Raw genomic sequence first — 23,072 nt, 5'->3', positions numbered from 1 at the left:
AGTTCTTCTCCATTTCTTCTCCATTTGATCTTTAATACTCGGCCCTTGAAGAATCAGGTCAGAGACAATTTATATGAGACATGCCACTTCCTCAATCCTCAATACAACTATATAAGGAAAACCCGTAACGGCAAAGATGGCGGTTGTATGCACATGTCCCGCCCCTCCCGCTGGAAAGCCAATCATCTGCTTTTAACAGTCAGCAGCTGACCACTAAGGAGCGAATGTACAGTGACGTGACATAACTGCCATATTCAACCTGTGCTTTCGCGCTGTGGCTGGCGCTGAGCCAAAGACGGACGCGCTCAGCGCTTGTCATAGGCTATATCACAACTATTCAGTGTTTTAACCACATAATGTTTATTTTAGGTTTCAGACATTTAAATACATATAATTGTTTAAGTGCTTGGCACAACACCGGCATTCTGGATAGAGACGTAAATGAAGTTGGTGTCGTGAACGTGAACCCTTGCGCATGCGTAGTAAAAGTATAACCTGTGGGGGAAAAGGCATTTTAAACCTTATTTTGGGGCAAAGTCATCAAACTTTTTCAGTGATTTTTATCATATTTTACTGCTGTTTCTATACATGCAGTTTTTATGTCCCGGTGACCAGTGAAAGTGCAGTTCTTACTCTCTGCCCATTCATTCAGATAGGAGCCTGGTCTTGTTAGTCCGAAATAGCTGCCCGGAGGCGTTGCCAAGATGGCGGCCGAGTGGCACGACTTGCCTAAAAGGACTTTGATCAGGTTTACCAGTGTCAAAAGTAATGGAGATATAGAATTTTCAAGGCATTCCGCAGTGAATGGTTTTGAATCCCTAAACATTTGACGTCGAACAATTTTTGCAGCTCTTGCTAAATGCACTGCATCCTGGTCATTATATTCAAGCTCACATGCCTTCGTCAAAGCAGCACCAATGTCATCATCAAAAAACAACAGAACATCCCGCCCTCTCTTCTGGACACGCATAGCTGTAAACTGGGCTAACAGCCTTTCCTTGAGTCCTGTACTTGACAGCCGAGAAGAACGCCAAGCTGTTCCATTCTAGATGTGCACAGTTGAGTAAGCTCTGACAGCTTGAAGACTGGCGTTCAGTATTGATCTGCCCTTGACAATTTGATGGGCATCTGAGTGGCTCTTGAGTATTATTCTGACAAATGAAACACAATTCCCAGTCAGTTATTTGTGTTGGGGGATCAGTATATCCAGGATTAAATAATTTGAAGGTTTTAGCCATTGCATTGGATCACAGTAGTTCTTGTGTAGTGGTCTTGTAGTTTTAGTTTTTCTTATGAAGTGGAACTGTATTTGAGGTCTACTACTAACTTAAAAGATGTGTGCTAATAACTTTAAAAATATTGGCTACTCTATTTCACTTAACTGGCACAAAAAAGATTAAATCGATTGTAATTGTGGTAATCATGCTAATCGTGCTAATTTAATCACAGTAGTTCTTGTGTAGTGGTCTTGTAGTTTTAGGTTTTCTTAAGACATGGAACTGTATTTGAGGTCTACTACTAACTTAAAAGATGTGTGCTAATACCTAAAAAAAATATTGGCTACTCTATTTCACTTAACTGGCAGAAAAAATATTAAATCGATTGACTAATTGTGGTAATCATGCTAATCATGCTAATTTACGTTTTTCTTGTGAGGAAAACGTCTCGGGTTACGTATGTAACCCTTGTTCCCTGAGAAAGGGAACGAGACACTGCGTCGGTGACGACACTATGGGAACGCCCTTCAGCGTCTGAATTTATGAATGAAACTAGTCCAATCCTATTGGCGTTGCGTGATGACGTAGTGTGTGACGGCATATACGGATGTGTACAAAAGCACGCCGGCACACAGAAAAGTCAGCTTTGCTATGAAGCAAGTCGCTCCAGGCGGGGTGAGGCATGGCGAACCGACGCAGTGTCTCGTTCCCTTTCTCAGGAGGCCCATCCCCAGAGGCCCATCACTTAGAGGAGCGTGGAAAGCCGCAATGGCAGCCACATAAACCTTGAGCGTGGACGGGGTAAGCCCAGCAGAGAAGCGGTCTTGGAGAAACTCCAGTACTGAAGCAACCGGGCAGTTAACTGGGTCCAATTCATGCTCTCTGCACCAAATGGAAAATACATTCCACTTCAGGCCATACAATTTCCTCGTGGAGGGAGCTCTGGAAGTAAGTATAGTCTCAACCACTCCCGCTGACAGGCCGGCTTCTAGGTACTGTGCCCCCTCAGGGGCCAGACCCACAGTTTCCACAGCTCGGGGGCGAGGGTGGAGAACTAAGCCCTCTGCCTGGGACAGGGATCAGAGGGATCTGCCATGGCGGGCCTGCCAGGAGTGATATGACATCCGAGAACCATACTCGGGCCGGCCACAATGGGGCTACTAATAGTAGGCTGACCCCGTCTCGACGGACCCTTTCCAGAACTCCTGGGAGCAGAGTGATCAGTAGTCTCAGCCCTCAGAGGTCTCACAGTAATTAGGACCTCTTTCCCTTTGCCATCTTGGCCTGGAGGACGGTCCTCAGATCCGCCCTCTCAGGAGGCTGTGGGTGAGAGCGCTGTCTAGAGTCCCAAGCTCTTTGAGGGGGACCTCTAGAAGCGACGCTCTCCCTCTGGCTTTGGCGGTAGGAGGAGCTCGATGCGGGCTGAGGCTGCTTTTCCCTAGCAGACCTCCTAGACCTTGATCGACGAGGAAGATATTGCTTGAAGGCTTCGCTCTGCTTTTTAGTCTCCTGAAATCTGTCGACGACTGCATTAACGGCTTCGCCGAACAGACCAGTGGTAGAAACAGGCGCGTCAAGGAGAAAGCCCCTGTCCTTTTCCTTAATGCCCGATAAATTAAGCCACAGATGCCTCTCCGTGGCTACCAGTGCTGACATGGAGCGGCCGATGGCCGACCTGCCGCCATGTAAGTTCTACCCACCAAATCAGATGTCGTACGACAGGGTTTGGAGGGCAATGCCGGTGTCTTAAGGGATGACGCAAGGTCGGGTGAGAGGTAACTGGCTAAAGCTTCCTCCACACGAGGCATCATCCCATATCCGTTTTCTCTAACCCCCACAATGTTGCTGTATTTTAACATTGGAGGGTTAGATAGGCGTGCTGAAAAAGGCCTGTTCCAGGATTTACACAACTCATTGTGTAAATCCGGGAAGAACGGAAGAGACCGACGTGAAGGTTGTGCGCGATGCTGCAGAAAACGTTCATCAAGTTTACTCTTGACTCGCATTTCCTGTCTTTCCTGTGGCCAACTAATGTTAAGTTTGGCCACAGCTCGCGTTACAACCTCCATGAGCTCGTCATTATTAGGGGCAATTTGAGCCGAGTGGTGTGCCTTGTCGAGACCCCCCCATGTTTTGTACACATCCGTATATGCCGTCACACGCTACGTCATCACGCAACGCCAATAGGATTGGACTAGTTTCATTAATAAATTCGGACGTGCCACGGTGAAGGGCGTTCCCCTCGAAGGGGAACTCGGTCTACAATGTGATGTGTAGGCCTACCTACTAAACCACTTGCAAATAATCCAGCAGGACTCAACAGTTCTTACAATTAATATTTCTAGTCAAGGTGAGAGCATTTGGAGAGCAAAGAATTGACTGAGATTAGCTTTGGGTTGTATAAACTAGCCGTACAAGAGCACAGAGTTACAATGAAATAAATAGGATGAATTGCAGCTAGTTTAGATAACCAGCCTAAATGAAATTCTGTGGAAATGGACACCTACTTTATTTCACAGAATCCTAACTCTAAATTCCTGCAGACTAAAATCTATTTTATGTTATATTTGCCTGTCTGAGTTATGTTTGCTTACTTGCAGTATTAGCCTACACTATTTACTGAGTAACAGTGAGAAACACATTCAACTGACTTTGCCTTTATCTCACTTGTAGTCAAGAGTAAAACATCCCACCAGTTCCCTTAGATTTTAAAGAGAATAATATTCAACTGTGGCCACCACAAGATGAAACCTACTGACTGAATAAGGAGGAGTCACTGACAAACTACCAAGTAAAAATTATGCGTATTAGTATATGCACACAATTTAATATTAAATATTTAAATATACATTTAAAAAGTACATAATTTCTGATAGATATCATAACCTCTTTTCCTTTTTGTTTAAAAATGAACTAGATTGATTAATGATCAAATGTGCAACTTGTTTAATTGTTAATTTCTGTCGTCTATCCATTATGACATTATGAAATCCATATTTGGCGGCCATTTTCAATTTTTTTTAAAACATATCTTATATTTTAAAGTTTAAATACCTTCTATGTAAAAGTGTGCTCATATTTACATGTATTTATGGTGAAATGTGTTATTGCATTTTATGTTTCTGGCAGCTTTTAATTCATTTTCCTATTACGACATGGCCCCCAGGGGCCAAATTTTGAGCGCATACGGTCCTAAATCTGATCAGACCCCCTTTGCGAGCCTTCATAACAAATTTCATGCTTTTATCGCTAAGTGATCGATTCTGATGAAAATCTGCGCTTAGCCACCCCACTATAAAAAGTGGGAAAATGCAAAGGATGAAATTGAATCCGTCTTGAATAATGAGGAAATGGAGGAGGAGCAGTCTGGTGATGATACTACATCACAAGTTTCTATGTGTGAAAATGATGGTAATTCACAGGGAGTTGTATTTAAAGCTACACTGTGTAACTTTTTTAAGTTGATTCTTAGCAAAAAACACTGTTCTATCAAAAGTATATGTGCTCATTCGTGTGTAATTACTTCCACCAACTAATAAAGTATTCTCTTAAGCGTAGAATCTGCCATTTATAAAACGAGTGAGACGCTCGAATGGCGGCAGCCATGTTGCGCCTCCATCTTCAAAATACATTTGCCAAAGAGGGACATTCCTGGAAATTCAAGCTTTGCCTTTCGCGTTTTACACTCATTGACACTCATGGAGGAAGTCGAACTGGAAGCCATGTTAATCTTGGAATAATACGGCCGTAGGAGTTAAAAACGCACTCAGAATTGAAAGGAACAGAAATTATGTTTATTTTTTATTTTTATTTTTTATTAGATATAAACGTATAATAGCCAACAAATATTATCAGCATGTAAAACAAGAATCGGAACATACACCAGAGGAGAGAAGAGAAAAAAAAAAAAAAAAAAAACACAGACAAAATGTACAATAATAATAATAATACATGAAAAGATAAGCAAATAAATAAAGGAGATACAGTCAATTAGAGATTGTTAGGATAAGAAAATGCGACAAAATTTAAAGGGGGATTTTGAAGAGAGCACAACAAGACAATGTTTTCCTTGCTTTGGTCTCTCTGAAACAGAAAGCGTTTGAAGGTATTGATGAAAATCATTGATAAAAACTTTGAATAATGGCTTATGATTGGAAAATTTACATTTATGAGTATGAAATTTTGCTAGGAGAAGTAATAGGTTTATAAAGTAAAATTCTTTCTCAAAGTTTTTCTCCGTATTAATAAAACCATATAACAAATTTAAAAATGAGGGTACACAAAATCAATAATATACCTGCAAAAGCACTTCCAAAATATTTTGGTATAGTTACAGTCCCAAAACAAGTGTACTGTAGTTTCATCTTGTGCATTACAGAAACCACATTTTATGTCAATGTTAGGTTTAAACTTTTTTAGGTAACTTTTCACTGGATAGAATCTATGAATTAATTTAAATGAGACTTCTCTGACTTTATTTACAATAAGGTATTTATGTGGCAATAACCAAACTTTTCTCCAGTCCACAATATCCACAAAATTGCTCCAATAGGTAATTACATAAGATTTGGTAACAATATATTTCTGAAAGAGAGCACGAATGGACCTATTGCTAAAATATGGAACTAGACAAATCTTGCCCACCATTGTTTGAGTGGGATCAAAAATAGGTGGTGTGGTAAACAAAGTCCTATCCAAACCTCTAAACAATGTAATAACACCTGTGGGAATAGCATCGAAAACGATGGCAAATTCTCTAGGCGTGACAGTGTATATAGACACCCATCTTCATTGAAAAGATCACGAATAAGGACTTGTTTTATAGAGAATATTATGATTGTTCCATATGAAATATGAATGTGGGGAAAAGTTGTGTTTATAAATAAGAGACCAAGCCAGAAGCATTTGTTTGTGGAATGAAGAGAGCTTTCCAGGTAATTTTTCAATGTTATAATTGCATAACGAAAGAAACTGTAGGCCACCCAGCTAGGAGAATATATAATTTGGAATAAAATTCCAAATTGAAGAGGGGCATTTTAAGAAGTGTTTCATCCAATTAATTTTAAAAGTGTAATTTAATGTTTAAAAATCTAGAAAATTTAGACCTCCATTTTCATACGTGTTCATTACAACAGTTTTTTTTATTATAGTGGGTACGATTCCTCCAAACAAAATTGAATAAAAGATTATCTATCATTTTACAAGTTTTATTGTCCAAATGTATAGCTAAAGCTGCATATGTTAATCTAGATAACCCTTCAGCTTTAGTAAGCAAGACCTTGCCTTTTAATTAAATATTTCTTTGGACCCACTGGTTGAGTTTTTTACGGGTTTTGTCAATAGCAGAAATACAATTTTCAGAACATCGTGTTGCTTGATTCTTAGTTATTACAACTCCTAAATATGTCACTTTTTCTCTGACAGGAATATTACAAATGGATGAAATATCGCACTCTGTAATAGGTAATAACTCACACTTAGATATATTAAGGTATAAGCGAGAAGCTTTAAGGCCCGTTCACACCAAGGACGATAACTATAAAGATAACGATAAAGATATAATTCTAAAAATCGTTCTCCATATTAAAGAATAACAGAGTTCACACCACAACTATAACGATAAAGATATGAGGAACGATATCGTTGGGATCATTTTCAGAACGATTTTTTTTCCAGCTGTCAAACGATAAAACACTGACAGCCAATCAGAATCCATTCTAATTTAAAGGTCTCGCGCATTTAAAATGGCAGATGACATTGCAGAGAAGTTAATCGTCGAGGTACAAAAAAATCCTCCACTGTTTGACAAGTCAAACCCCCTTTTCAAGGATACGTTAAAAAAGATGGATATATGGAAAGCAATCGGTCATCCTGGGAATAAATGGTGAGAAGTATTAACGATGAGATATTATGCAGTTTAGCATAGTGGAACAAAATTACCTCAGGTAGGCTATCCAGCGCTAGTTTTGACAACATAGCTGAAGTTGCAGTGAAAAAGGCGTTGTATACATAAAGGTGTTGACTAGGCGATGTTTTTATCCCATCATTGACTTCGTCAGCTAAATTCACTGTTAGATTAGATCGATTACACTAGACTTGCTAGATTCACTGTTTATATATTTGTTTTAATATAAGGCTGCTATTATTATTAATACTATTATTATCATCCTTTAAACTACTATGTGCAAATACCATTACTGTAATAGCCAACATGTTGCTCCTTTGTCTCATCTTTCTTTCTTTTTTTTTTTTTGTAGCCTAACTTATGAAATTTATCCAAAAGTTTGTTGGATAGCATTTCCTAATTAGTCAGTGGTTATATACTATAGGGCAGGCTATATACCTAAGACATACTGCCAAACGGTCTCTGGCGCTGATCGGATTTCTGAAATTTGTTTGGCTCTTGCTGATGTCCTCTTTCACGATGTCCAGGATGTCTTGAAACTGTTGTTGATTCATTTGAAAATATGAATAAAATTTGTCTTCAAAAGACGACAACTCTCTAATCAGAGTGACGGATTCTCCCAACTCCTCTCGTCTTTTAAGGATATCGTGTAGGCTACCCAAAAGCGCCTGTTTTTCTTTTGATATTTTTTTGTAACATAAAGCAGCAGCAGGTCATCCATTTTCGCTACTTTGAAACCGCAGCGCGGGCGCGCGCGTGCTTAGAATAAAAAGACCGTTATCGGTCGTTGGTGTGGACGCATATATAGTTATCTTTATCGTTATCTTTATAGTTATCGTGATTGGTGTGAACGGGCCTTTAGAGAATGCATCAATTACCCCTAGAGCTACTGCAACTTGATCACTCTTTTTTAAGAAGAGAGTGGTGTCATCGGCCAACTGGCTGATGATCACCTCCCTACCTGCAATTGAGATACCTACAAGGTTGCTTTGCTTGATATGGTCTACTAATATAAGAGTTGAGCTGCTAATAAGAACAAATAGGAAGAGATAGGACAACCTTGACGTATACCCCTTTTAACATCAAATCTAGAAGAAGTCCCATGTTTTAATTTAATTGAACTGTTGGCATTACAATATAAAGTTGGAACAGAAATTAATATTCACTGGGTTATATACCATTTCACTGCTAGATGGGGGAAAATATCACACAGTGTAGCTTTAACTCTATGGAGACCGGACCATTTCTACATCTAAGTGTACTTCACCTCACGTTTAAACAAATACTTATACTTAAATAAATGTTATCTTATTTCATATTTCTTTTATGTTTTATTTATCAGTAATGGTTTTATTTCTTAAACTCATTGTTTCATTCTCAGACATTACAAATTTAACCAGATAGACGCATAAAGATCACCTCATTATGGTAAATTCAAAACTTACTTTAAAATACTTATACTTGATAATTTAACATCGTATTTCATTTATTCACTATTTTATATGTTTTATTTAACCGCAATGCTTTTTCTTTAAACTCATTTGTTTCATTCACAGACATTATGGATGCTTCAGCCCCGAATCCCCCATCGCCAACATTCCTCTGTTCATAATTTCTTCATACTGTGGCCATTATCCTGCTATAATACAAATATTCCCTGAAAACTTGTCACACAAGCAGAATTGGGGTCACAAAACACCTGTTGTCATAAAACCCCCATAAGTGGTCACATCATGTCATAAAAATAACCCCCCTGAAAAAACATTCCTTATCACACAACAATTGGGTCATAAAGACACACACACACACACACACACACACACACACACACACCGGAAGCACAGTGGGGCAATATGACAATATCAGAGATAATTATTATTATTATTATTTTTTATTTTATTTTTTTTTATTTTGAGAGAACCACCGGCTGGATGTACATTATCTCTTATTACCCACTATGTCTACAAATAGGCTCATAGTGGACAAAATTGTCCCTAAGGGTGTACTAGGGGGAAACCACTGCTGCCCAGCCTTTATGATAAAGCAACCCCAACTGAACATATTTCTGTTGACAATTTGTTTGTTTAACTCGTCTTTCTGTGCTTTGATGGTGTCATGCTGTGCTTTGATGGTGTTTAGCTGATGTATGTTGATGGCCACCAGAACACAAAAGATCCCGAGACACACTGTCAACATCAAACATCTTCCTCCTGACAAACAGAAAGAAAACACACAAATCAATTAAGAACAATTCACTCCATATTATAAGATATTATAACCCCCAAAATCAACCTTCGTAAGTAATTGATAGGGCTTTTAAAATAGTTCTTTTGAATGCTCTTTTAAAATGACAATCATTGGAAATTAATGGTAAAATATGCAAACAAGAAGATATGCTAAAAAAGTAAAAAGAAAGCATCTTTGTTAACATATTAACATTGATGTATTGTTTTTAGAGAACAATGATTGAAATTTTATGTCATATTTCTCCGTATGTAATATTCCTCAAAAATGAACAACATCGATGCTTCAGAATAAACTTTCTGCTTACTGGACATTTTCTTCAACTTGTCTTTTATCCTGGTGACCTCCGGTACATTTTCTTCAACTTGTCTTTTATCCTGGTGACCTCCGGTATTGCGGTCCAGTTGCAGTGCTGAGGGTGCTGCAGAAACCCCTGGCGTGGAGCACAAGAAAAAATTAGGTGGAGGTGTTAAAAATAAATAACAGTTTGCATGCTTTGCTCGAACTTTTGCCATTGCATTAACTGGTTACACTGTTCGTCAGGGTTCGTCAGAGTTCCGCAGGGGCTCAAATGTAAAAAAGAGGCATACAGGTGCTGGTCATAAAATTAGAATATCATCAAAAAGTTGATTTATTTCAAGAATTCAACTTAACAGGTGAAACTAATATATTATATAGACTCATACATGCAAAGTAAGATATTTCAAGCCTTTATTTGTTATAATTTTGATGATTATGGCTTACAGCTTATGAAACCCACGAAATCAAAATCCCAGAAAATTTGAATATTACATGAAATCACACAGTAATTACACAGTGATACCATGGTCATTGAACCAGGTTTTGGTTCTTCTGGCAGTGTGGGCAGGTGCAAATCCTGCTGGAAAATGAAGTCAGCATCTCCATAAAGCTTGTCTGCTGAAGGAAGTATGAAGTGCTCTGAAAATGTCCTGGTAGACGGCTGCGTTGAGTGGACAGCACAGTGGACCAACACCAGCCGATGACATGGCTCCCCAAACCAACACAGACTGTGGAAACTTCACACTGGACTTCAAGCATCTTGGATTGTGTGCCTCTCCATTCTTCCTCCAGACTCTGGGACCTTGGTTTCCAAATGAGATGCAAAATTTGCCATAGGTCAATTAGCATATAGCGCAGGGAAAAATAAATGTAGAAATTTGGAAATACAGAAATAAATAAATGTAGAAATGTGGAAATACAGAAATAAATAAATGTAGAAATAAATAAATGTAGAAATAAATACATAAATAAATAAATATATAAATACATAAATATATTAATAAATGTATAAATACATAAATACATATAGAAATGCATAAATAAATATAAAAATACAGAAATAGCCATTTATATTACCAAAATGTATTTATTTTTATTATTATTTCTGATTTTATTTATTTCTACTTTTATTTATTTATTTATTTTTCCTTTTGTCATTTTTAGTCCTTCATAATTTATACTCAAACTTGTGTAAATTAGAATAAGATTTAGAACAAATAAAAGAATATCATGTCATTTAATTTATACTTACCTTATTCACATATGTCTCAGATTGTTTTTGTCAGAATCTCTCCGTCTTTGTCTGACTGCATTCGAGAAAGAGAAACTAAAAGCATCTAATACCTGCACCACTTCCGCGTTAAACTTTGTTACAACCTACTTTGTGGGAGAGAAGGCGTATGTGGATGGGATCCAGATTCGACCAAAAGATGGAAAAATGGAGATCTGATTAATTTATTCTTTTAGAGACCAAAAACAAACAGCAGAAGAGAGAAAGGAGTGAAAACAGATTTCTCCCTTGAAGACAGCTGTCAATCTTCATGAAATTTCAGTGTTCATGGTAAAGGGGAAAAAGAAGGAAATAACTAATTTGTTCAGACTGTTATCAGGGAGGTGCTGAACAGATAAACCAGTTCCATGGACAGTTTTTTTCCCCCTCCCTCCAATGTCTCATTTTTATGTATTTTTTCTCCTTCTTACTCCTCATCAATACATGAAATATATAGAAGGTTAGTTTTTGTTCATTTTAACACAGAAGGGTTGTCCGGGTATTGTCCTACTTATGCTGGGTACACACCAAAAGATAATCGGGCTGATTTTGGGCCGATTTCCCCCTTCTGACAATCCTAGTCTCTATAACTTGTATAGACTAGTCTCGAGATATAATTCGTTCTTGTGAATATCTAACAGGTGATCTTTGGTCTCTTTAATCTATAATTTGTTCCCTTGCAAATCTTTTGTTTGAGGGCAAAGTGAAGTTTTATAACTTTATATATTTAGGCTATTTACGTTAACTCTAACGTTGTAGCCTACTACAGAGGTGACTTATGTTTTGAATCGTTTGTTTATTTCTTATTGTATAGCTTCTTATACCTTTTAGACTACTTATACTTTTATAATGGCTATTATTGATTATTAAAACTGACATTTAACAAAAAGCGTTTTGTAATTTTATTTTATATATTTCAAATATTTATGTACATTCTCTTCACTGTAGGCTAACTTACATGTATAATAAAATTACACAACCCTGTCTCTTTTTAGTTCGCTCTCCTGGGTCGAACTTGGCAAGTCCGAAGTCTGCGTTCTTGGTAGGCTATAAACGACCTTTGTCTGTCTTTCTTATCTTTTGTAGAAGAGAACCCATACTATATACTGGAGGTGCAGTTTATGTACTATGAACTGCAGATGTTTGCAATTTGTTCATTTGTTCTTATTTTATTACTGACTTTTTAGTGTTTTTGTTTTGTTTTGTATTGTTTTGTTTTTTATGAAAATAAAAATTTGCATTGAAGAAATGTACATTTTTGTTTGTATATGCTGTCAATTATAGTTGCCAGAAAAAAAATCGGAATCGGCAAAAATCGTTATCGGCAGGTCACTTACAAAAAAAATCAGAAATCGGATTTAGCCAAGAAAATGGCAATTGTTGCATCTCTAGTAATAACATGCAGGCATTTTTAAATACAAGTCATTCACTCTGCCAGGTTCACTCAGTCGCTGTTCACCAGAGGCGGACAGAGTACACAGCTTCATTACTTGAGTAAAAGTACAGATACCCCTTGCTAAATTTTACTCAAGTACAAGTAAAAGTACTACAGTCAGATGTCTACTTAAGTAAAAGTACTAAAGTACTTGTTTTTAAAAGTACTTGAGTATCAAGAGTACAAGAGTACATTTTCTAAATATTGCATTACTACTGCCACAGTGCTTACATTGGTAAACACAGCAAACACTTGAAGCGAAAACTATCATTAACTTGTTCAGAAAATTTAAATAGTCTGGCAAGGTGGGGCCACGGCTTGGCACATTCCCAGGATGCGATATTTTTTTTCCCAGGATGGTAGGGGAAGACTCATGAATATTCATTAGGGAAGTCATCCTTGATTGGTCTGATGACCTACCCCTAACCCCACCCCTAAACCTACCCCTCACTGGGGGTCTTATGACCTCCCTAACCCCGCCCCTAAACCTACCCGTCACTGGGGTCAAGACCAATTAGGGATGAATTCCCTAATGAATATTCATGAGTCTTCCCCTACCATCCTGGGAAAAAATATCGCTCCCGGGATGGACCTGCTGCGTCTTCATCCGTGGTTTCGTCTCTTATCTAAATCTGACCATGGAGTTGACTTTGGCGGAAAGCTGAAGGTGATTGCTGATAGGCTGTACCAATCAGTGGCACCTGCACAATCCAATCACATTTGAGAGGGTTTCCGAGATGTTTCTTTTTTCCTTTTTTTTTTTTTTCTTTTTTAGAAAAAGTAACGGGTACTCACAGTCATGGATAGAAATGTAGTGGAGTAAAGAGTACAATATTTGCCTCTCAAATGTACTTGAGTAAAGTCATGAGTACTCCCCAAAAATGATACTTGAGTAAAGTACAGATCCCTCAAAATTGTACTTAAGTACTATACTCAAGTAAATGTACTCAGTTACTGTCCGGCTCTGCTGTTCACAAATTCCTTCAGAGTACAATGTGTGGCGCACATCAGCATTTTCAGCTGTCAGAAGAAAACTAATTGCATTTACTTATGAAACTTGGAAAAATAATGGACAACAATGCAATGAGCAACAATAATAAAAAAAAAGTTTTACAAACAAAATATTATTTTATCCTAGGATATATACTCGGAACAATTCAACACGGGAAAATTCCTAAAGAATTCCTAAAGAACACAAATGTGGAAATCACAAAAGCTTTAATTTCACAGAGTTTGACCAAACGTTTTATGGACATGAAATCGTTTTATAAAGATCTGCCATCTCTCACATACATAAATGTATTTTTATCCAATTGTTATTGACTCAGTACAATAAAAACATCAAGTTGAGATACACTGAGTCAGAAACCCATGTCTCTTGAAGGATCTAAGGATTCTTAGATCCTTACGTGTTTAGCTTCAAAACAGCGGTCATACATCTATGTTGGATTTGTGCTGGTTAGATGCAGTCCAGATGAAGTAGGGATGAAGTCTGAGCTTTGAAATATATGCAACTAAGCTTATTCAATAAACCCTGATCCTTTTTTATCATCACTTTGTCTCTGGCTTCCTTCTATTTCACAGCCTCCTCTGTAAACCTTCAGTTTTGGGATCCAGACAAAATACAGGTTTGTTAACAGATTTTGGCTTTCAGATAACACTTGCTGCTAACTGTTTTTGGGAATCAGGCAAAACAAATGTCTTCTGATGTGATCTGGTAAAGAGGCTGGATCTAATATTCCTGGCGTGGAGATTTGAGCATTTTTGGACAGCAAGATATACACGATCTCACACTTTGAATGTTTTGTACTTTGTGCGCACCTCGTCAAACCTGAACCTGATGAATGAAGGGAGGGTTAATTCTGAAGCCACTAAAACCTTTTTTTTCTTCAGTTTAATATAATACTATCAACCAAACAAAAAAACATTATTTGTGAGCTGTTCAAACTAGAGTCCATGTGTATTAAAGGTGAACTATGCAGGTTTTTTACCTTAACTGAACAGCTTCGGAGTCATTGGAATGGTTATATTACTTTTTTCGGGTTGAATGGTGGTCATCTCTCACCCCCCTATCGCCTGTGAGCGGAAAAACAACCCTTGCAACTTTGAGCCGGCGGGCCGCCGGCCGCAGCGTCAGGAAGTATCGCATATCAGGTCTCGCGATGTAACAAATTGCTTTACGGCAAAAAAATCTGCTAAAATTCTGTCATTATTGCGCTCCCTCACGCTGTTCAAACCCGAATGAAGAAGATGTTTTAAAGAATGTCCCATCTGGTTTGATGTCGTTGTTCTACTAGCCTCTGGTATCTGAGAGTCGCCAACTAGTTTTTCAACAGTGTTGTGAAATAACTATTCCGAAACTGTAGGGGGAGCTCTATAGAGAAACCTGTGAGCAAAAAGCAAGAATACAGTGAAGAAATTCCTGAAACTGCATAGCCCTGCTTTAACTATACAATTACTGTTATGAATATAAACTTATTCTGCGACTATGGTACAGTTCATGTAAACGAGAAGAGTTCCGGAAAACATGGCTGATCTCAAATGATCTTGACTACAGGGAAGTATGTGTGTGCTAAGAAGTCAAACTCAGGAAGGGCCTGCAAAGAACAAACACAAGGATGCAATGAATTTCACCGTACCATTTCATCTATATGCAATTCCTTTTTTAAGGAATTCAAGTTAGGCTTTATAAACAGCATCTGTGACTTGCTGTCTGTTACCACAAGACATCATTTTGAGACATCTCCAGTTTGTAATAAAAATGAGTCTGAGGCAAAACATTCTAAGATTCAAAGCAAAAATATTCAGCACATATTTTAAACTAATTTACTTACTTTTTAAAGGGTAACTAAACCCCTGCTCAGAGCCTGACTCCACCCACTGGCAATATTTGAAAAATGCTGGAAAAGTGGGCAGACCCCAGCAGAGATAACGGACGAACCGAGGGCGGGGCTGAGCGGGGGGGCCTGCACCTGAGACCCGCAGTGACGGAATAATTGACAGCTGCTGTCAGACTCTAAAATGGAGAGTGACTCACACACAGGGTCGCAAGACGACGTGAAGTACATGCATCTGATGAGTTTTATCAAGTTGATGTCAATAGCGTGCGCTCTCTGTAGGCATATTCATATTTTACCGCTATGTAAAAAAATCCAGCAAAATGCGCCGACGTGTTTGTCGACCCCAGAGCATTAACTTTAGCCTAACCATAAATTGTGATTAAAATATAAATGATCACTCACATCAAGACGCCGCTGCGGTGGTGGAGTCCATTCAGGAGGAGCAGCGCTTGGCACTGCGTCGCTTTTCAGCGCGAGCTGTGTGGAGAAGCCCATTTCCACCTTTATTGCGTTGGAGAAGCAATCACGCGTAAAATGCAGGTTGCACACTTGAGCTCTAGGCGGGAACTCACAGTCTTCCAGGCCAAGTGCATGCAACCACTGTACAGTACAGCCAATACAGATCAATCTACACTAACTTGAAGCTATCCTAACTGATGCAATACTATGCGTGGTGGTAGCTCGTACCAAGGGCGTGGTGAGCTGGAACCTGCTCACGTCTGGCAGTACCGCTTACGTCACGCAGTACCCCAAACATCCAATAGGAAAATTCAACTGCAGTAGCCACCGTTCAACCTGAAGAGGGCAGCACTCAGACGTTTTTACACCATATATTGTAGAATTAAAACACTTTATACTCAAATGTCAAAAAAGTTACTCGAATCAATGAACAGCACTAATAAAGTCCCATTCTTACAGATCATTAACTAAAAAAAGTTGGTTTAGGGTTTAGTTACCCTTTAAGCTGATTTAACCCACTAAACATTGGACGTCGGATAGACGTGCAGATCATGTCTATATTGGGTCCGTCAGTCCATGACCAATTCTGGACATCTATTCAACGTCCAAACTAGGTCCACTATTTGGACGTCCAACCATGACCCAACTTGGACGTCATATTGACGTTCAACATTGGACCTTTGAACTGGGTAATTTTTTGGACGTCATTTGGACGTCTATGACAGTTGCAGGAAATTTACATGCCCACTGCGCAATGTGTCGTCGGAGTGACGTCATTTTCATGTAATTTTTGGACGTCCAAATTCGGTCCATTGAAGGGATTGTTTTTTCGACGTCTTCCGCACGTCGGTAATTACATATTACATTACGGTATTACATATGTAATTTTTTATTTATTTACAAATATCAACATTGTTATTATCAACATGATTAATACATTTGAATACAGATTATTAATAATTCATAATAATCATCTCAGCATCAGGTGATAACTAGAGACACCTACAAAGGTGTGATGCTGTAGCTCAAACAGTAGAGAGTTGGCGCTTGTAACGCAAGATCACGGGTTCTATACCCAGGGAGAGCAAGGTGTGTGTGGTCTCATGAGGAGAAGAAACCACTGTTTTGTTTGAGCGCACTGAGCGCGATTATTGTTTGGAAAAGACTTATCTAATAAAACACACGATCCACAGCAAGCCGACCCCGTCTCCTTCCTTCTTCCCACAAACGCACTTTTGTGGACGGACGTCAACATTAGACGTGCAGAAGACGTCGAAAAAAGACGTCGCCTGGCGTTACAAAACAACCCCTTCAATGGACCGAATTTGGACGTCCAAAAATCACATGAAAATGACGTCACTCCGACGACACCTTGCGCAGTCTCTCTAGGTCGTCCTCAGACGAGCCTTCCATCGTTGCCTCCAGTCATCCCGATTCTCCATGCATCTGGCCAGTTCGTTGGTGCTCTGGGCTCCTGAATCCCTCTTGAGTATGTCCACGTATGTTAACTTGGGACGTCCTCTTGACCGATGGCCATGTGTTGGTTCCCATAGCACCAGCTTGCTGGCTGGCAGCTCTCGATGCCTTCGGCAATGTCCTGCAAGTCTCATTCTCCTCACAGCAATCTTGTTGCTCACTCTTCGTACTCCCTCATACAGGATTTTGTTGGTTACATGCGCACTCTTACTGATGTTAAGCGCTGCACGCAGCATCCTGGTGTAGCACCCGTCCAGGGACTTTTCTAGGGTTGGATTCAGGGTCCAGCATTCACTGCCATAGAGGAGAACGGACTCTACCGTCGCGTAGAAGAAGCTGAGTTTGATTTGGCGGGAGAGGTTGGAGTTCCATACACTGTTCATACCGTTCAGGGCCCTCCATGCAAGTGCCTTCCTCACTTTTAGATCTTGCTCAGTTGAGTTGACCCATGCGCCCAGGTACTTGAAGTCCTCAACTTCTTTCAGCACAGTGTCTCCTGCTGTTATCAGAGGTTGATGTTCTGGTGGAACGTTGTAGGTCATGACCTCAGTTTTCTTTGCATTTACCCTAAGGCCAACCTTGGTGCACTCTAGCTCTACCCTGTGTAGTAGTTCCTGTGCTTGTTCCATGTTGTCGGAGAGCAGACTGATGTCATCCGCATAGTCAAGGACTGTCAAGACTACTGCCGGGTGTCGACTTGACTTCCTTGGTGTCAGCGTGAAGCCAAGTTCCTGCTCTCGCCCACTGATTGCCTTCTTGAGCGCATAATCAAGGACTATGATGAAGAGGAAGGGGGCTAATGTATCCCCTTGCATAACTCCAGCCAGGATGTCAAACTCCTCGCTGTTGCCATCTGGGGTCACCACCCTGGCCCTTGTTCCTGAGTACATGGACTCTATTGCCCGGAGTAGGTTTGGAGGAATTCTGTATGCCTTCAGGATCTTCACCATCGTGCCTCGGTGAATCGAGTCAAATGCCTTTTTGAAGTCTATGAAACATAAGACTGCAGTCAGGTTGTCCTTTCTCACCTCCTCTATCAGTCTCCTGAGTGCCAAGATCTGGGTTGTAGCAGTTCGCCCTTCTCGAAAGCCGTTCTGATTTACTCTCAAGTGAGGGTCGATTGCTTGCCGGACCCTGTTTAGAATCATGCGGTTGTAGATTTTCGCAGTGATACAGGTCAGGCTGATGCCTCGGTAGTTGTCCGGCTTCGAGAGGTCTCCGGATTTGGGCACTGGCACGATGTTTGATAGAGGCCACATATCAGGCAGCCGATTGTGCAGCAGAGCAAGGTTGCAGAACTCTAGAATGATGTCATCAAAATCACAGTTCTTCAGCACCTCTGGGGGTGCAAGCATTTACTCGATTTCACACCTCCCTCGTTTGGAGAGCTTGTTTCAGAACCTGGTGCGTTTTCTCCCTTAGTTTGGTTAGTTTATTGGGTTTTAGTTTATTAAAGATGTCTCACAAAGGTATGTTGTTGGGAAAGGCAGCAATATTCTCATGGCCTGAAGAGCAACCTCCTTGTACTCCTTTTCAACTGTGGGCCAAAATTCTGCTGGGCCCTGCTGATTAAATTTCATCCTGAGAGTACGATCACTGGACAGTTCCAAAAGTTCATCTTCAGCCTTTCGACTGAGGCCACTGGCCATCACATCACAAGTAAAGGGATCTCGAACCCAGTCATATTTCTCCATGTCAATGTCTGTGAAGTAGCGACTGAAATGTTCATTCAGTGAGGTGAGGTGACTGGTAATGGTGTTGAGCATGAAGTCCACTGCCATGCAATTTGTATCCAAAAATTCAGATAGATTTGGAAACATGTCGGTGATGCCTCTTTGTAGTTTACGCACCCACAGGTCAATTTTTCTCCTGAATGCATTTATTTTGTCACTTGCCTCCAGTATTGTGGAATAACATCCCTGAATGGACAGATTCAGTCCATTGAGACTACTGAAAATGTCTGCAAGGTATGCTAGTTTTGCCATCCACTGTTGGTCAGAAAAAAACAGTTCTAGATCGGGTTTATGTTCTTTCAAAAAATCCTGAAGCTCACGTCTGAGTTCAAACACTCGCTCTAAAACCCTTCCACGTGAGAGCCACCGCACCTCTGAATGGAACAGTAGCCGATCATGAGCTGCTCCCATCTCTGTACATAGTTTTGCGAAGAGACGTGACTTCAGCGGTCTTGACTTCACGAAGTTGACAGCCGCTACTACTACTTCCAACACATCATGCAGCTCGGGTGCCATTAACTTCGATGCAAGTGCTTGACGATGAAGCATACAGTGAGTGGCTACGATCTTTGGATTTATGGCTTGAATTCGGGTGACAACTCCACTCTTGTGCCCAGTCATTGCTGCCGCACCATCAGTGCAAACAGACACGCATTTTTCCCAGCTCAGATTTTCTTCTACCATAAAAGTGTCCAACATTTTGAAAATTTCCTCACCTGTGGCTCTCCCCTCGAGTTCTTTTGAAAATAAAAAATCTTCCATAATTTTACTGTCCCATACATATCGAACGTACACTAATACCTGCGCAGCACTACTAACGTCAGTGCATTCATCAAGCTGAAGCGCGAACTGCTCACACGATCGTAATCTTTCGGTCAGTTGAGATTTTACATCAGAAGAGATGTCTTTGATCCGCCTGCTTACTGTATCGTTGGACAGCGGTATGGATTTAATCTTATTCGTGTTTCATCCAATTAATTTTAAAAGTGTAATTTAATGTTTAAAAATCTAGAAAATTTAGACCTCCATTTTCATACGTGTTCATTACAACAGTTTTTTTTATTATAGTGGGTACGATTCCTCCAAACAAAATTGAATAAAAGATTATCTATCATTTTACAAGTTTTATTGTCCAAATGTATAGCTAAAGCTGCATATGTTAATCTAGATAACCCTTCAGCTTTAGTAAGCAAGACCTTGCCTTTTAATTAAATATTTCTTTGGACCCACTGGTTGAGTTTTTTACGGGTTTTGTCAATAGCAGAAATACAATTTTCAGAACATCGTGTTGCTTGATTCTTAGTTATTACAACTCCTAAATATGTCACTTTTTCTCTGACAGGAATATTACAAATGGATGAAATATCGCACTCTGTAATAGGTAATAACTCACACTTAGATATATTAAGGTATAAGCGAGAAGCTTTAAGGCCCGTTCACACCAAGGACGATAACTATAAAGATAACGATAAAGATATAATTCTAAAAATCGTTCTCCATATTAAAGAATAACAGAGTTCACACCACAACTATAACGATAAAGATATGAGGAACGATATCGTTGGGATCATTTTCAGAACGATTTTTTTTCCAGCTGTCAAACGATAAAACACTGACAGCCAATCAGAATCCATTCTAATTTAAAGGTCTCGCGCATTTAAAATGGCAGATGACATTGCAGAGAAGTTAATCGTCGAGGTACAAAAAAATCCTCCACTGTTTGACAAGTCAAACCCCCTTTTCAAGGATACGTTAAAAAAGATGGATATATGGAAAGCAATCGGTCATCCTGGGAATAAATGGTGAGAAGTATTAACGATGAGATATTATGCAGTTTAGCATAGTGGAACAAAATTACCTCAGGTAGGCTATCCAGCGCTAGTTTTGACAACATAGCTGAAGTTGCAGTGAAAAAGGCGTTGTATACATAAAGGTGTTGACTAGGCGATGTTTTTATCCCATCATTGACTTCGTCAGCTAAATTCACTGTTAGATTAGATCGATTACACTAGACTTGCTAGATTCACTGTTTATATATTTGTTTTAATATAAGGCTGCTATTATTATTAATACTATTATTATCATCCTTTAAACTACTATGTGCAAATACCATTACTGTAATAGCCAACATGTTGCTCCTTTGTCTCATCTTTCTTTCTTTTTTTTTTTTGTAGCCTAACTTATGAAATTTATCCAAAAGTTTGTTGGATAGCATTTCCTAATTAGTCAGTGGTTATATACTATAGGGCAGGCTATATACCTAAGACATACTGCCAAACGGTCTCTGGCGCTGATCGGATTTCTGAAATTTGTTTGGCTCTTGCTGATGTCCTCTTTCACGATGTCCAGGATGTCTTGAAACTGTTGTTGATTCATTTGAAAATATGAATAAAATTTGTCTTCAAAAGACGACAACTCTCTAATCAGAGTGACGGATTCTCCCAACTCCTCTCGTCTTTTAAGGATATCGTGTAGGCTACCCAAAAGCGCCTGTTTTTCTTTTGATATTTTTTTGTAACATAAAGCAGCAGCAGGTCATCCATTTTCGCTACTTTGAAACCGCAGCGCGGGCGCGCGCGTGCTTAGAATAAAAAGACCGTTATCGGTCGTTGGTGTGGACGCATATATAGTTATCTTTATCGTTATCTTTATAGTTATCGTGATTGGTGTGAACGGGCCTTTAGAGAATGCATCAATTACCCCTAGAGCTACTGCAACTTGATCACTCTTTTTTAAGAAGAGAGTGGTGTCATCGGCCAACTGGCTGATGATCACCTCCCTACCTGCAATTGAGATACCTACAAGGTTGCTTTGCTTGATATGGTCTACTAATATAAGAGTTGAGCTGCTAATAAGAACAAATAGGAAGAGATAGGACAACCTTGACGTATACCCCTTTTAACATCAAATCTAGAAGAAGTCCCATGTTTTAATTTAATTGAACTGTTGGCATTACAATATAAAGTTGGAACAGAAATTAATATTCACTGGGTTATATACCATTTCACTGCTAGATGGGGGAAAATATCACACAGTGTAGCTTTAACTCTATGGAGACCGGACCATTTCTACATCTAAGTGTACTTCACCTCACGTTTAAACAAATACTTATACTTAAATAAATGTTATCTTATTTCATATTTCTTTTATGTTTTATTTATCAGTAATGGTTTTATTTCTTAAACTCATTGTTTCATTCTCAGACATTACAAATTTAACCAGATAGACGCATAAAGATCACCTCATTATGGTAAATTCAAAACTTACTTTAAAATACTTATACTTGATAATTTAACATCGTATTTCATTTATTCACTATTTTATATGTTTTATTTAACCGCAATGCTTTTTCTTTAAACTCATTTGTTTCATTCACAGACATTATGGATGCTTCAGCCCCGAATCCCCCATCGCCAACATTCCTCTGTTCATAATTTCTTCATACTGTGGCCATTATCCTGCTATAATACAAATATTCCCTGAAAACTTGTCACACAAGCAGAATTGGGGTCACAAAACACCTGTTGTCATAAAACCCCCATAAGTGGTCACATCATGTCATAAAAATAACCCCCCTGAAAAAACATTCCTTATCACACAACAATTGGGTCATAAAGACACACACACACACACACACACACACACACACACACACCGGAAGCACAGTGGGGCAATATGACAATATCAGAGATAATTATTATTATTATTATTTTTTATTTTATTTTTTTTTATTTTGAGAGAACCACCGGCTGGATGTACATTATCTCTTATTACCCACTATGTCTACAAATAGGCTCATAGTGGACAAAATTGTCCCTAAGGGTGTACTAGGGGGAAACCACTGCTGCCCAGCCTTTATGATAAAGCAACCCCAACTGAACATATTTCTGTTGACAATTTGTTTGTTTAACTCGTCTTTCTGTGCTTTGATGGTGTCATGCTGTGCTTTGATGGTGTTTAGCTGATGTATGTTGATGGCCACCAGAACACAAAAGATCCCGAGACACACTGTCAACATCAAACATCTTCCTCCTGACAAACAGAAAGAAAACACACAAATCAATTAAGAACAATTCACTCCATATTATAAGATATTATAACCCCCAAAATCAACCTTCGTAAGTAATTGATAGGGCTTTTAAAATAGTTCTTTTGAATGCTCTTTTAAAATGACAATCATTGGAAATTAATGG

Source organism: Squalius cephalus, assembly GCF_949319135.1.
Source record: "Squalius cephalus genome assembly, chromosome: 16".
Lineage (NCBI taxonomy): Eukaryota > Metazoa > Chordata > Actinopteri > Cypriniformes > Leuciscidae > Squalius > Squalius cephalus.
This window is presented reverse-complemented; position numbering follows the sequence as displayed.